The 15255-nt window shown below is 41.1% G+C and overlaps 2 pseudogenes; both read right to left on the bottom strand.

Annotated features, from left to right (window-relative positions):
• Nucleotides 1-565: 565 nt before the first annotated feature.
• Nucleotides 566-1337, bottom strand: LOC110284567 (nucleolar and spindle-associated protein 1 pseudogene; annotated as a pseudogene).
• A 613-nt stretch (nucleotides 1338-1950) lies between these two features.
• Nucleotides 1951-3203, bottom strand: LOC110284967 (palmitoyltransferase ZDHHC6 pseudogene; annotated as a pseudogene).
• Between the last annotated feature and the right edge of the window lie 12052 nt (nucleotides 3204-15255).

The following is a 15255-nucleotide window of genomic DNA, read 5'->3' as shown; positions in this document are numbered from 1 at the left end:
CATGATGTTTGTGCAGGAATAGAAACCCTGACTAAGGAATAGAAACTAAGACAGGAGGTTTTCTAGTTTTGGATTATAATGAGTGACAGTTGGCAAATGCATGAAATGTCGGAACAAGGCTCTTATAAGCTAAAACTTTTTACCTTGATAAAATTTCAATAAGACTAATAGGTTTTCCAGGCGACTGAACAAAATCGTTACCTTCCAGCCTCCCCTTTCCTATGAACTTTATCTCACTCTTTCGTGCCACAGCTTGCTGCTAAGGGAAACTTGTGTAGAAGAGGGTGCAGGTCGTCTCCATCGGAACTAGCAGGACCTTGACATGAAAAACCTCTGTTAAGAATCGTGAGGACAGGTCTTTTAAAAATTGGAGTTGTATAGGACATTAGGTGAAAACTGCTTTAGTTATGAACTTTAAGGTGATAATATATTCCCAGATATAGCACAGAAGAGACACTACACAAATTGTGACCAAAAGTTATGATAGAAAAGAGCTTTTGACTGAAGTAGAGAAAGTACAAACATACAAAAGGAAAACAAGTTAGGAGTAAAGGAACAGACAGGGTCACTGGGCCTTCGTCACGCCCAGGTTTCTTCGAGCTTCCAGAGCTTTTCTTTCTTCTCCTTTCGTTCTTGCTCATGTCTGTGCCTTGTTCTTTCCTGGTTTGGAGATGAGGTTGTTTGTAAGTTTTCCTGTGGAAGGACACTCTGCTTACACATTCATCCAGAGAATTGTTCTTTTTTTTTTAGCTTGCCCCCAAGGTTTCAGCTTTCCTTTGTGTGGCTTGTAGTTGAGGGGACGAGACAAGCTTGCTTTCAGATCAAATACTGGTCTCTTACTAGAACCTGGAGTCTGTGTTACTTCATTCGTCAACTTGAATGGGGTAATAGCTGCAGTAGAAATCCTCCCAGTGGTCTTTAACTTGGGTGTCCTGAACATAGCCTGGCCTTTTGAAGCACTCCAAGGTACAGTCACATGTGGAGATTTTCTGGCTGATGTCTTAGTCAGTGAGCACTTATGTTCATCATCTTTAGTAGTAGCTGAAAACCTGACATTCATTTTGTTGCTGAGTGGCCTTGTGGGCACTGCTGCCTGGCAGGAGTACAGGGTACAGAAAGTCTTCCTCTTGGTGGAACTGAGGTCACTATGCCTTTTTTGTCAAGCTGTAGATCATTGATTGAATTGTGTTCTTTAAAGTGTTTCTTTTTTTTTTCTTCCTCACAATATATTCATCAAGGGTTTCCATTTTCTTAACACAAGCCTCATGAAGCTCCTTAAAGCTTGGCATCATGGCTGAAGTCCTCTGATTGTTCTCAAGTTTAGAAAACCCATGCATGGCCACCTGAGTCTGTCTCAGCTTGCTTCTCACTGCTAACTTGTATCTCAGTCTCATCAATGGGGAATGCAGAGGATTGCTTTTCATCCTGGTTTTTATTTTCTTTCCTTGTTTCTGGATTCAGGTGTGCTTTCAAGTTTTTTTATTTTTTTCTTTTCCAGAACATCCATTGACCTTTATTGGATTTGACAAAATCTGTATTATTAAAAGTAACCAAATCTGAGTTTATGTTGAATCTGACAAGTTCTACAGTCTCTAGAAGATTATGGAGGAAATGTCATCGGAGGAAGAAACAGAATAACCACATGCAAGATGCTCCTGTCCAGTGGGGAATTAGACCAGCAGGGGAAGTCAGATGTGCAGCACACAGAAAGGGCAAGTTGCTCACTTGGGCTGGAACAGCATTCCTTCAGTAGGAAGAAGTGGAAAGACGGCAGGAATTCAAAGGCATATGCAGAATGGCTTCTGTTTCAAAATGGTAATAAAGATTTTTGAAGTCATGGCACTAGGGTATCTTTGAGGAGAAGAATACCTTAAGCTTGTTTCATAATTCTCAGGTACTACATGTGGATTTTCAAGTAATGAAGACTTAATGATCTCACTTTAACAGTGGCTATCTGTTTTTCTTCTCCCCCCCTGGGGCTGGATCTGAGTCACCATCACAGGGACACTTTTCCACACAGTTTCTAGGAAACCACCCTCTTACTCTTGAAGTACCTTCTTCAAGGTACTTCATCAAGAATTTTGTCTCCATACAACCAGTATCGTAACCCTCTTGTTGCTAAGATGAACTCTCCTTTCTGCAGCCAGATCCGAGGGTCCTCAGTGCTTGTAAAGTCCTCAGACTTGTAAAGAAGGTTCTCACTCCTCTATTCAAAGGGCAGAAGGCACCATTGTAGTCTTCTATGACTTTATAGCAAACACTTCTGACTCTCTTGTCTGCTTTTTGCTTCCACTGTTCTATTGTGAGGCTGTACTGGTCACAGCCTTCTCGTATTGGCCACTCAAGTCCATCTCCTTCAGGGACTCCTGACCATGTGAACACCCGTTTAAAGGTCTTCCACTTACTTCCCATATCATAAGGAAAAATGAAGACTTCATCCAGTTGGTAATACTGAATGTGATCTTTAGCCTTTTCTTCAATCCATGATTCAATAGAAGTTTTGTTTCTGAGAATGATTTTTATCTGTATGAAAAACAACATCCCAACAGCTATGGTTGTTCCCAAAGCTAATCCCAGGGCAAACAAGGTGGCGGCAAATGCAGCCAATCCAAAGGGAACAATTGGAGGTGGATCTCCCCTGGCTGCACTCATGTCAATCTTGACTGTGTTCCACCCAAAGGAGAGCCGATTATAAAGCTGTGTGTACATTGTCATCATGAAGATGAAAGCAGCATGCGTGCAGCTCAGAGGGGCCAACAGAAGGAAGAGGGTGAATGAGGCGTGGTTCTGGTGACCACAGCAGTTGTTGATCCAGGGGCAGTGGTGGTCCATCTTCATTGCACATCTGTTACACTTTCTGCAATGATGTGAACGTGGCGCCTTGTACGCTTGGCAGACTTTACATTTCCGGGGATACATGCTATCCTGAGACTTTTCGGGTTTCCACCCCTGAGGGACGAAGCCAGGACCAGCAAACATGGCATTGAAGTAATTATAAAGAATCATGACGGTCCAATGTATCAACATGATGAAGTTCACACTTCCTTCAGTTGTATGTAAGGGCCAATACCACAAGACAGAGTCGATCATGGCCATTGTGGAACATATTGCTATAACACCCAGGGCTATGATGGGACCTCAGGGACACAGTCTCCTTAAGTCTGAAGATTTTCAAACTTGATTACTGAGCAGAATATGCCCATCGTAGTGAAGAATGACTTCTTTCTTCTAAAGAACTAGAGATCTCCTTTTCCTGGGCACACATTTCTGTGTGCAACAAGTCCGTGTGTTCCTGAGCTGTCATGCCTTTGGCTGAAGGGTCATTGAGGTGGGGTATGTCATTTTCACTTGTGGCCTCCAGAACTCTTTACCTCACAGGAGAATCTAGATTGGTTTGAAACACTGCCTCATTGCATTTCCGGGACAGCCTGGGCTCAGCGGAACAGATTTTCTCTTCCATATAGCTCTGTCCTGAGCGCTTCAGTCCTGAGCAAGCCGAAAGCGAACCCTGACAGTGAGACCTGCGTGAGGAACTCAGACCAGCGCGTCTCTGGTTCACGTGGCCTCCGTGAGCGTCCCCTCTGCTTTCAAGGTTCTTAACAACTTGTCTGCCTTCAGGTTAGCCCGGAGGCCCAGCCTTTTGGCTGAATTTTGCAGGTCACTGTACTCGAAGGATTCCAGCTCCTCTGCAGAGGGGACAGTCATCGAGTTCTGCAATGACCGTGATACCCAGAAAAATAGCCACACAACTTAAAACAGCACAGTTCAAAACTGGCGCCACCCAGAATGTTGTCAAGTTGACTTATATATTCAGTTTAAATCTCAATTTTTTTTAGTCATATATAATGAATGTAACTTTCACAGGTAATCTGAGGCTAGTCAGAGATTATTAACAAAATTAACAATTACTACCATAATATAGTTCATACAGAGAAACCCAAGACCATGTTCACCAATTATTAAAATATATAAATCAAGACCCACATTTAATAATTTACTTAAAAGCTATGCCTGGTTGTGATAATTCTCACTGTATGCAAAATAATTAATTTCAAATCTAGCTAACCTCTTAAACTTGGGAAGATTGAACAGTATTCACTTAGTAACCTAGTTTTCTTCTGTTTTGTTTTGAGTGAGTATAAAAACTTTCTTCAGCTATGTCATTGATGACCACACAAATCGGGTCAGTTTTCTGTTACATGTAACCCCCATTTCTAGTCCCATGTCTTAGTTTTATGTCTTTTCAATTCTTTAGAATGGCTCTGCCAATGCCACACTTATCTGAAATTGTAAGTTGAAAGCCCCGACTTTACTTGTGATGACTATTTCAAAATATAATCACCCCATGCCAACAAGTGAAACTCCAGCCCTAGTAACGGGCTACCTCCCTTTCAGCTGTTGTCCAGTGGAGTCACATAGATCCCCAAGTACTACAGGCTATTGTTGGTCCTCTTGGTTACACGCCAGAACTTGGTGGTAAAACCTTATTGCTTAAGATACCACGCGCTTGAGTCGCAGAACATATCCACCTGAAAGTTTCATGCCTGCTGGTTTGTTTTCATGTTGCTGGAAGCTGCTATGCATGCTGCAGGAGGAGGAAAGAAAAAAAATCCTTAATTTCACCCAGCTGAGACCTGAAAGCTACAACAATGACTGGTCTGACAAAATATGTCCACTGGTGCAATAGTGGCATGGGCGTTGTGGAAGCGATCAACCACTTTGTTCTTAGATCGAAGACTGGATTCACAAGATTGTGATCCATACCTGGCACTGTTAAGGAGACAAAGAATTTGTGGCTCCATAGGTTACAGCCCCTAAGGACAAACTCGATGCCATTATTCTACTAAATATCCATAGTATTAAAATGACTCTTAATGACTTATTGCTTTCCGCATAGATCAGAGTATCTCTCAAATTTTATCAGAGAAGCTGTTTCTTGCATTAAGTTGCAGTTATCACAAAGACTTTTTTGGTAGTTTTGAATGAGAAACGTGTGCTCTAGCCTCAGGCATCTGAATCCTTGGCCCTTGGTGATACTGTTTGGGGAGGCTTAGGTGGAGCAGACTTGACAAAGGAAGTGTATCATGGGCGTCAGGGGTTGAGCTTAAAACAGTCCCACTACTTCATTTTGCTTTCTTTACTTCATGCTTATAGTTCCAGTTGTGAGCTCTCAGCTTCCTGCTTCAGTTGCCATAACTGATGCTCATTGCCACACTTCTCTGCCATGATAGGCTCTCTCCCATCTGGCTCTGTACGTACAAATAAATGCTTCATATAATATTAACTGCCTTGCTCATGGTGTGTTTTTTGTATCACAGCAACAGGAAATTACAGCTCTCAGTTGGTCAGCAAGCAGAGAAGAATAAGAGATTGTGGAGTTCTCAGACATAAATGAGATACACATATCACATCCCTCTCCTCACTCAAGGATCTTCATGGAAGAGGGGGTTTGAAAACGGTAAGAACCAGAGGTGATGGATGACTCCAAAGAAACAGTTTTCTTGATGCAACAGGGCAATTGTACAATATGGACTCACAGGAATTCTGGCAGAATGCACACCTATAGAAGTTCTGGCCAGACAAAAATCCCGGCATAGAGCAGGGAAGATGGGCACACAATCTTATCGCTGTCTTGAGGGTTGTTGGCATTTGTTAGTGCTAGAAGAAGGAAAGTCAGTTTTCTTTAATGATGTGATCCCTGGAAAGCTGACCACATGCCAGGGCAGGTCCCACTCCCAAGGATAGCTGGGCAATAAAGTAGACTCAAAGGGGAAATAAAAGATAAAACCTCAAAGTTGATGAGGAAGTATGAGAGGGCATAAAGGGTGGCTATAGGAGGAGCTTGGAGAGAATATATTCAAGATACCTTATATGTAATTGTTAAATAATCAATAAATATTGTTAAAAGTCTACAATGGTCTGAATTTAAGCAGTGCTGTGGTTTAAACCTCAAATGTCCCTTAAGGCTCATTTGTTGAATACTTAGTCCCTAGGTGGTGGTGTTATTTGAGAATGCAGAACATTTGGGAGATGGAATCCTGCTGAAGAAAATGAGTTACTGGGGGAAGAATTTGAAGTTTTCTTTACCAGATTTCGTATTCACTTTCTACTTCCTAATTGAGGAGCAATGTGACCAATATTCTCAGCTTCTTACTGTTCTGCCTTCCATATTACAGTGGACTGTAATTCCTGGAACTGTAAGCCAACATAAAACCTTTCCCCAGGTGACTTTAGTTTTTTCACATATTTTTCACAACAATGATAAAAGTAACTAATCCAGGCAGAGATTATAAATCACATTTTCCTTATCAAATACTTCATTTGCAAGTAACTGATTTAATTTTTCACATGTATTGATTATTCAATTAGACTTGAGACCCTAAAGCTCCAAATCTATCTATCTATCTATCTATCTATCTATCTATCTATCTATCTATCTATCTATCTATCTATCTATCAGACATTAGTGAAACATTGAAGAATACAAGATAAAGTAAAATAGGTGTTTCATCAATGTCCATTTTTATTAGTTGTTTTCCAAAATTATTATGTTTTTAGAAATTAAATTTATTATGGTCCCAAATATTTGTATGCCGAATGCTCTGTAGCTGTTTCTTTGCTTTTTAGTTGGCTGGTTGATTTCATAAGTAAATTCTGTATCAGAGTTTGATTGAAAGAACTACATTTGTTCAAATTGTTAGCAAAAAGAGGAAGCAAGTTAACATAACTATCCCTTCAAAAAATTTATGACTGGAAAGTTTTGTTCCTTTAGAAAATAAATACTTTCAGTGTGCACACAAATTCACTTCACTTGATGGAATGTTATAACTTCTCAGGAAATCAATTAGATTATTGCAATTCAAAATTGCAGGATATTTCTATAATTACTTTCTTTTTTTATAGTTTTTTTTGTTTTGTTTTGTTTTGTTTTGTTTTGTTTTGTTTTGTTTTTTTCTAGACAGGGTTTCTCTGTGTAGCCCTGGCTATCCTGGAACTCACTCTGTAGACCAGGCTGGCCTCGAACTCAGAAATCTGCCTGCCTCTGCCTCCCAAGTGCTGGGATCAAAGGCGTGGGCCACCACGCCCTGTTTATAATTACTTTCTTATATGCTATCCATTTTAACTTCTGTGGAACTATTAGAATATAGTCAACGGTATTTTATTTGTCTTAATTTCATTACTCTCACTTTTAAAAAAAGAAATCTCTCACAAACCATTGTACTTTGAAAAGCATTCTGATAAAGTAAGATTGGCTCACGTAGGAGAGACGGATGTGACAAAGCTGGAAATATAGGCCAGCAAACCTCTATTTCCTCCAGCGAATTAATGTGTGCAGAAAACAGCAAGCAGGTCATTGAACAGAACCCCTGCATCCGTTATCCATTGTTCTGAGTTAGCAAAAATACATTTGACTGTAGAACATCCTCGGTGTTGACACAATTTAAAGTTTGTGTGATGTATCAAGAACGCACAAGTTTCAAGACTTCATCATATATGAGAAAATATCCCATCTTAAAAAAAAAGAAACCTGAAGGATTCACTTAAACACACTCTCACACAGCTTTTGAAAGTCACATAAGAACTTGATAAGGTATTGGCAGGGAATTGTGGGAATGAAAGCATTGTATATAGATGGTAAGAGTTTAAAAAAATGCACAGCTCCCACACAATGCTCAATGATTTATTTGTATATAATTTTGCTTGCATAAGTATTTTGTACTCTTGACTTTCTTATAAATTTCTTGTGAAGCTGTCAGGTATTTTATACTTGATTTTATAATTAATAACTGTATCATAAGAAAGGAATTGAATAAAAACATGATCTCTGCTGCTGAAGATCAACAAAATGTTTGGCAAAAATATTTGTCTTAGCAGGGTTTGTGGAAACAATTAACTATTGGCACTAGATCAGAAGGTCACTTTTTTCCAGTGATTAAAAACCTTTGGGCTTTGAGGCCTAAACTGTTTCTGTGGCAATGAGTACTCTGGTATTTTATCATATTGGCAGTAGCAGACCATAGGTGAACTGTTGAAATGGCTTTGTTTTAATAAAACTTTATCAACAACAGCAATCTAATCATAAAAAATTTTAAGTTTGTTTCTCTTAGGTCATATTTGAATTAAAAAAACTTGTGATAAGAGATAATTATAAAAATGAATGTATCCCATAACCAACTGTTTTTAAAACGGCTGACTGAATCAACTACCGTATTACACTAGTTTAGACTAATTAGATGTTGAGCAAATTCTGTGAAGATGGTGCAGTCTTATCCCTGGCCGTGGGACTGAGAGGTTGCTCCTGAAAACACTGACACCTTCTGCTTCTTCTTTCATATTGTTAGGTCTTTAGCCTCTCAAACACAACCTTTTCTCATTGTTGTAGAGGCTTTAGGAGCCTTCCTAACAACTCTGAGGCATCCGTCTGTTTGTTCCCTCCCTCCCTCTCTCCCTCCCTCTTCCTCTTTCTTTCTTTCTTTCTTTCTTTCTTTCTTTCTTTCTTTCTTTCTTTCTTTCTTTCTTTCTTTCTTTCTTTCTTTCTTTCTTCCTTCCTTCCTTCCTTCCTTCCTTCCTTCCTTCCTTCCTTCCTTCCTTCCTTCCTCTCTCTCTCTCTCTTTCTTATTTCTTTCTAAATATATGACTTTAACATGCTCAGCCCGTATGTCATTTCTCGTGTGTGTATGATTTGATTTGAGTGCTGAGCATTTGGTAGTCTGTAATCAATTGGCAATTCTTTTTCCTAATCTAAGCATTCCTTACTTGACTCTACTTCCTTGTCCAGGGTCAGTGCCCCATAAGCTTCCCCTTCTATCTTCTGTGTTATCTTGTCTGTTGGTGTCATCCTTGTTCCGATCTTTTTAGGTAGCTGTGTTATTGAGAATTCATGAATGCATCTCCACTGGCATTTCTTCTTCTTCTTCTTTAACTTTTTATTGATTCTTTCTAAATTTCACAGCATGTACCCCAATCCCACTCATCTTCCCACCACTCAGTATCCACCCTCTGCCCTTGCAATCTCCCCTCCAAAAGAAAAATAAAAATCAATCAAATAAACACCCATTTTTCATGTGGAATCTGCAGAGTCTGACAATGTGTCCCACAGCGCACCCTTTTGTCCACACATCTTTACTTGGGAATGTTCATTACAATGAGTCATTTGTTTGGTTTGAGGCCTTTGGCTTCTGCTGCACTATCAATACTGGATCCTCACTGGAACTCCTTTGAATATCCTGTTGTTGCCCTGTGCATTAGAGATCCTGCAGCTTTGGATCTGCAGAACTAGCCACTTCATGTGCTCTAGTAGTTCACAGGTCATGCAGATGTTGAGGTGGGCCAGCTCAAAGCCCTGGATCTGGGCCTGGGTGGTAGCTGAGTTGGTCTGACCTCTAGCTCTCCTGTACTCATATTACCAGGGTGATCTCTCCAATATTGCCCTGGGCAGCTTACCCGATGCCATAGCCAATGGCATTGTTGGCTACTCATATCAGGCTGCTTCTCATTACCCAGAGTCTCCAGTTCTGTCTCCTTCACATCACCCTGCTTTTCTTCCTCTTCTGCCCCTCCACCACTTAATTGCTTATCTTAGTGGTGAGCAGGGCCTCTGGGTGTCTGGGGTCATCTCAGGAGTGCTATGGCTGCCCTCACAGGGCTCATCTCTGACTTGCTCTGCCTGTGAGGAAATTGTGGCACCAGATGGTGGTCTCCTTCTCTGACATTTCCAGGAGATGCACTATCACAGCAGACTTCCTGCTCTTCTGGCTCTCGCAATCTTTCAGCTGCTCTTCCTTGATGTTATCCAAGCCTTAAATATAAATAGAGTTGTGCTATAGACACATCATCTGGTGATGATGGGTGTGTGTTTTGCCTGAACATATGTCTGTGTACCACCTGTATGCTTGTTCCCCTTGGAGGCAAATAGAGGGCATCAGATCCTTCAACCTGGAGTTACAGATGGTCATGAGCCACCACAGGGTGCTAGGAATAAACTAGAGTTTCCCATCCAGCAGGACTCAGTTATTTGTGGGTGCGAGGGGGACCGCAAACCTGGAAGAAAGTGGGAGGGAGAGAAAGAAGGAGCGGAGACCAAGTAGAGAGTTCCTAACAAGGTCTCCGTTTATTAGGCTGAAATGCCGGGTTTTAAAGCATACATCGAGGGGAATAGGGAGAGGTTGAGGGGGAATTAACAAAGAACAGAGAAGTGGGCATCAGGGGACATGAGGGCCGAAGTCAGGCACCAGGCGGTGGGCACTCTGCGTCTCATCTCTGGAACATAGATCCTCCTTAACAGCCTTGGGTGTCAGGCTGGGCTCAGCATGTAACTCATGTCCTTGGATGTCTTGGGAGTCAGGAAGAGATAAGGAAGAGGGAACTATAATTCAGCTTTTACAGCCTCAGGTGCCAGGAAGGGAACAGGGAGAAGGGAGTGATGACCTGCACAAGGCCATTTGGCTTGTCAGGGTGGGAGACTGTGAAAGGTTTGTTTTCTCACGGTAATGTCTCCAACACTAGAGTCCTCTGTAAGATCAGCTGAGTGCTCTTAAACTCCAACCTCTTGTTTTTACTGATTTTATTTTTTGAGAATTCATACATATATGTGTTTTGATAAATTCTACCCCAATTCTTTCCCAAATAGGTTTTAAAAACAATGACGTTAGGAAGAGGAAAAAGTGTATTCATTCATTCATTCATTCATTTATCTATTTTTAAAATACATGAATATTTAAGTATCTTGCTTAAAATTTTTTTCCCTCTATTGCCTGGTTCTGAATATAGATACAATCTAAGTACTTCACATGGTCTACAAAGTTTGTGTTCTGGTTTTTTACTCTCTGCCTCTTTCCTAGTCAGAATCTTAACTTCAGTCATAAAAATACCATGTGTGGACTATGTCATGCACTTTTCTAAGCATTTGTCAGGAGCTATTTTTTTTTGTTTGATATCCAGATGAATAAGTTTATGACAATTTATTACTGGAGGATTAGGAAACTGAAGCCTTGAAAGATGAGAAGCTTACATGGTTCCTCATAGCGAACAAGTATCAGAAACAGCATTGCAGACTACAGTGAGCCTGTCATCACCTGTCAGCAGCCTGGGGACAGAGCCGAATCCACATGTCAAACGCAGATGTACTTTACTGTCCCTTTTTCTCTTGTCCACAGTTTCCCAGGTGTTTTGGGAATGTGACCTGCTGCCCGAGACACTTTGTAATGTTCTCTTCATCGTGTACTCTTCTGAGAAGGTGTCCTAATGTTCCAGGAAGATCAGTTGTGCTCTCGGGTGCTCAGTAGTGCCTGATCTACATGTGCCTCACACTCGTCACTCCTCAGTGTTGTGATCTGTTTACATTCCTTACAGACTATGGACATAACTGAGACTTAGATTTAATTTCTCAACAACAAAATAGTGCATGTATACTTCTGTGTTTAGTAAATGTGTGTTGTCCATAGGAATATAAAAAAAAATATGTCAACTCGGCAGGAAAGAAAATCATGACCATGGCATCAACACATAACACAGAGACACAAAACTAAGTATATAATCTGCAACATGAAAAGAAGTTTTCTGCGGGCCAGACGATCTAAGCACTGAATTTAGGTTTAGCCTTGGACCTAACACTAGATTGAATTTGTAATATGATCTTTTTTATTTTATTGGATCCTACTGTGATTCTTTGCCACATATGCAACTAGAGACACAGTTCTGGGGGTACTGGTTAGTTCATATTGTTGATCCCTACTGTGGTTCTTAAACAGTCTGTTTATGAAGAAAAGCAGGTTCCATGAAGAGATCTGAAAAATCAAAGCTAGTGAAATATAGACAAAAATGACTGTCTGTCCTTTCAGCTGCTTTTATTGTTAGAAGCAGACAATTACTGGTGTTGTTTGGGGGGTTGGGGGAGAAAATTGGTTCCTTTCCTCAAAAAAATCTTAAAGTTCTGTCTGAAAGGATGTGAGTCTAGATATCTTGACCACAGCAAGTGACAACAAAGGGGACTCATTGTTCAGCTGTTGGATCTCACTCATCTCCCTACCCCCTCAGGCCTGCCCTCAGTGCTGGGAAATAGTCTCGCTGGATCTAGTGTTCATCTCTTGCCTCCTATTCAGGCCAGGCTTGGCTTATCATGGTACCAATTCCCTTAAGTCTGTGATGTTTCTGTCCTCCACTTTAAATTTTTATGCCTAAATAAATCTCAACCAAGGGATTTCTAATACTTTCATAAACTCCACAATGAAAATTTCAAAACACAGTACTCAAGTCAATGGTTTATAAAGAATCTTACATATCTAAATGAAGTAGCCATTTTTTTTTTTCATTTCAGGATCTGGGTTCTAACAACACTATATTCCATTAATGAATGAGTTCCTCCCAGTGGAGTGATAGGGACACCAACCCACCCATAAAACTTTTGATCCAAAATGTATCCTGTCTACAAGAAATGCAGGAGCAGTGGATGGAATAGAAGCTGGGGGAACTGGCCCAACTTGAGACCCATCCCATTGGCAAGCACCAATCCCTGACACCATTTATGATATTCTGTTATGCTTGTGGACCGAAGTCTAGCATAACTGTCCTCTGAGAGAGGCTCTATCCAGCAACTGACTGAAACAGATGCAGAGACTCACAGCCACACATTGGGTAGAGTTCAGAGACTTTTATGGACGAGTTGGGAGAAACACTGAGGGACCTGAAAGGGATAGGAACTCCACAGGAAGATCAACAGAGTCAACTAACCTGGATCCTTGGGGGCTCTCAGAGATTGAACTACCAACCAAAGAACATAGATGGCTAGACCTAGGCATCCCACACATATGAATCAGATGTCTTCATATAGGTCCTCCAACAACTTGAGTAGAGTCAATCCCTAAATCTGTTGCCTGTTTGTGGAACATGTTCCCCTACCTGGGCTTCCTTGTCTGGCCTCAGTGGGAGAGGCCTGCAGAGACTTGATATGTTATGGTGGGGGAATACCCAGTGAAGTGGGACCTCCACCTTCTCAAAGGAGAAGGGGATGAGGGTGGGGGTGGGGGAGGATCTATGAGGGGGGACTGGAAGGGAGGGGCAGTGATCAGGATTTAAAGCAAATAAAAATAAAATAGAGACATTCCTGAAAGAATATGTTATAGTTCCTTGTAGGCTATACTGTTGTCTATATTCTAATAAGAAAGGCAGTAGTTATTTTTTTAATAATATATATTTACAATTTCACATATATGTGCCTTACTCATTGCTCTCCCATCTTCCTCTCACCTCTTTCTGACTTCTTTTATTCCCACAAATATTTCTCTTAGGATCATATCTGTTTGTTTTGTTCTGTGATGTAGCAAGGTTAACCAGGGCTATCTGTGTGACCATGGGTTTGAAGCTATCTGTTGGAACTTGATAGGGTCAGCAGAGGGTACACATCTGAAGGCAGTGATTTCCCCTCTCCCAGAATCTATTAATAGCCAATAGTTCAGAGATAAAGGGTAGGGTCTCTCCAGCCTCCCCTCTTTTTTTTTTTAACCTTTTCCAACTTTTTATTAGGTATTTTCTTCATTTACATTTCAAATGCTATCCTGAAAGTCCCCTATACCCTACCCCACCCTGCTCCCCTATCCACCCACTCCTGTTTCTTGGCCCTGGCATTCCCCTGTACTGGGGCATATAAAGGTTGCAAGACCAAGGGGCCTCTCTTCCCAATGATGGCCGACTAGGCCATCTTCTGCTACATATGCAGCTAGAGACACGAGCTCTGGGGGTACTGGTTAGTTCATAGGTGGTTCCACCTATGGGGTTGCAGACCCCTTCAGCTCCTTAGGTACTTTTTCTAGCTCCTCCATTGGGGGCCCTGTGTTCCATCCAATAGCTGACTGTGAGCATCCACTTCTGTGTTTGCCAGCCACTGGCATAGCCTCACAGGAGACAGCTATATCTGGGTCCTTTCAGCAAAATCTTGCTGGCGTATGCAATAGTGTCTGCGTTTGGTGGCTGATTATGGGATGGATCCTCGGGTGGAACAGTCTCTGGATGGTGCATCCTTTCGTCTCAGCTCCAATATTTGTCTCTGTAACTACTTCCATGGGTATTTTGTTCCCAATTCTAAGAAGGAACAAAGTATCCACACTTTGGTCTTTGTTCTTCTTGAGTTTCATGTGTTTTGCAAATTGTATCTTGGGTATTCTAAGTTTCTATCCTAATATACACCTATCAGTGAGTGCATATCATGTGAGTTCTTTTGTGATTGGGTTACCTCACTCAGGATGATACTTTCCAGATCCATCGATTTGCATAGAAATTTCATAAATTCATCGTTTTTAATAGCTGTGTAATACTCCATTGTGTAAACGTACCATAATTTTTGTATCCATTCCTCTGTTGAGGGACATCTGGGTTCTTTTCAGCTTCTGGCTATTATAAATAAGGCTGCTATGAACATAGTGGAGCAAGTGTTCCTATTACTAGTTGGAACTTCTTCTGGGTATATGCCCAGGAGAGGTATTGCTGGATCCTCCGGTAGTTCTATGTCCAATTTTCTGGGGAACCTCCAGACTGATTTCCAGAGTAGTTGTACAAGCTTGCAATCCCACCAACAATGGAGGAGTGTTCCTCTTTCTCCACATCCTCGCCAGCATCTGCTGTCACCTGAATTTTTGATCTTAGCCATTCTGACTGGTGTGAGGTGGAATCTCAGGGTTGTTTTGATTTGCATTTCCCTGATGATTAAGGATGTTGAACATTTTTTCAGGTGCTTCTCTGCCATTCGGTATTCTTCAGGTGAGAATTCTTTGTTCAATTCTGAGCCCCACTTTTTAATGGGGTTATTTGACTTTCTGGAGTCCACCTTCTTGAGTTCTTTATATATATTGGATATTAGTCCCTTATCTGATTTAGGATAGGTAAAGATCCTTTCCCAATCTGTTGGTGGTTTTTTTGTCTTATTGATGGTGTCTTTTGCCTTGCAGAAGCTTTGCAGTTTCATGAGGTCCCACTTGTCAATTCTCGATCTTACAGCACAAGCCATTGCTGTTCTATTCAAGAATTTTTCCCCTGTGCCCATATCTTCAAGGCTTTTCCCCACTTTCTCCTCTATAAGTTTCAGTGTCTCTGGTTTTATGTGAAGTTCCTTGATCCACTTAGACTTGATCTTAGTACAAGGAGATAGGAATGGATCAATTCACATTCTTCTACATGTTAACTGCCAGTTGTGCCAGCACCATTTGTTGAAAATGCTGTCTTTTTTTTCACTGGATGGTTTTAGCTCCCTTGTCAAAGATCAAG

Source organism: Mus caroli, unplaced genomic scaffold (assembly GCF_978045245.1).
Source record: "Mus caroli unplaced genomic scaffold, Mus_caroli_1 scaffold_19, whole genome shotgun sequence".
NCBI lineage: Eukaryota > Metazoa > Chordata > Mammalia > Rodentia > Muridae > Mus > Mus caroli.
This window is presented reverse-complemented; position numbering and strand designations above follow the sequence as displayed.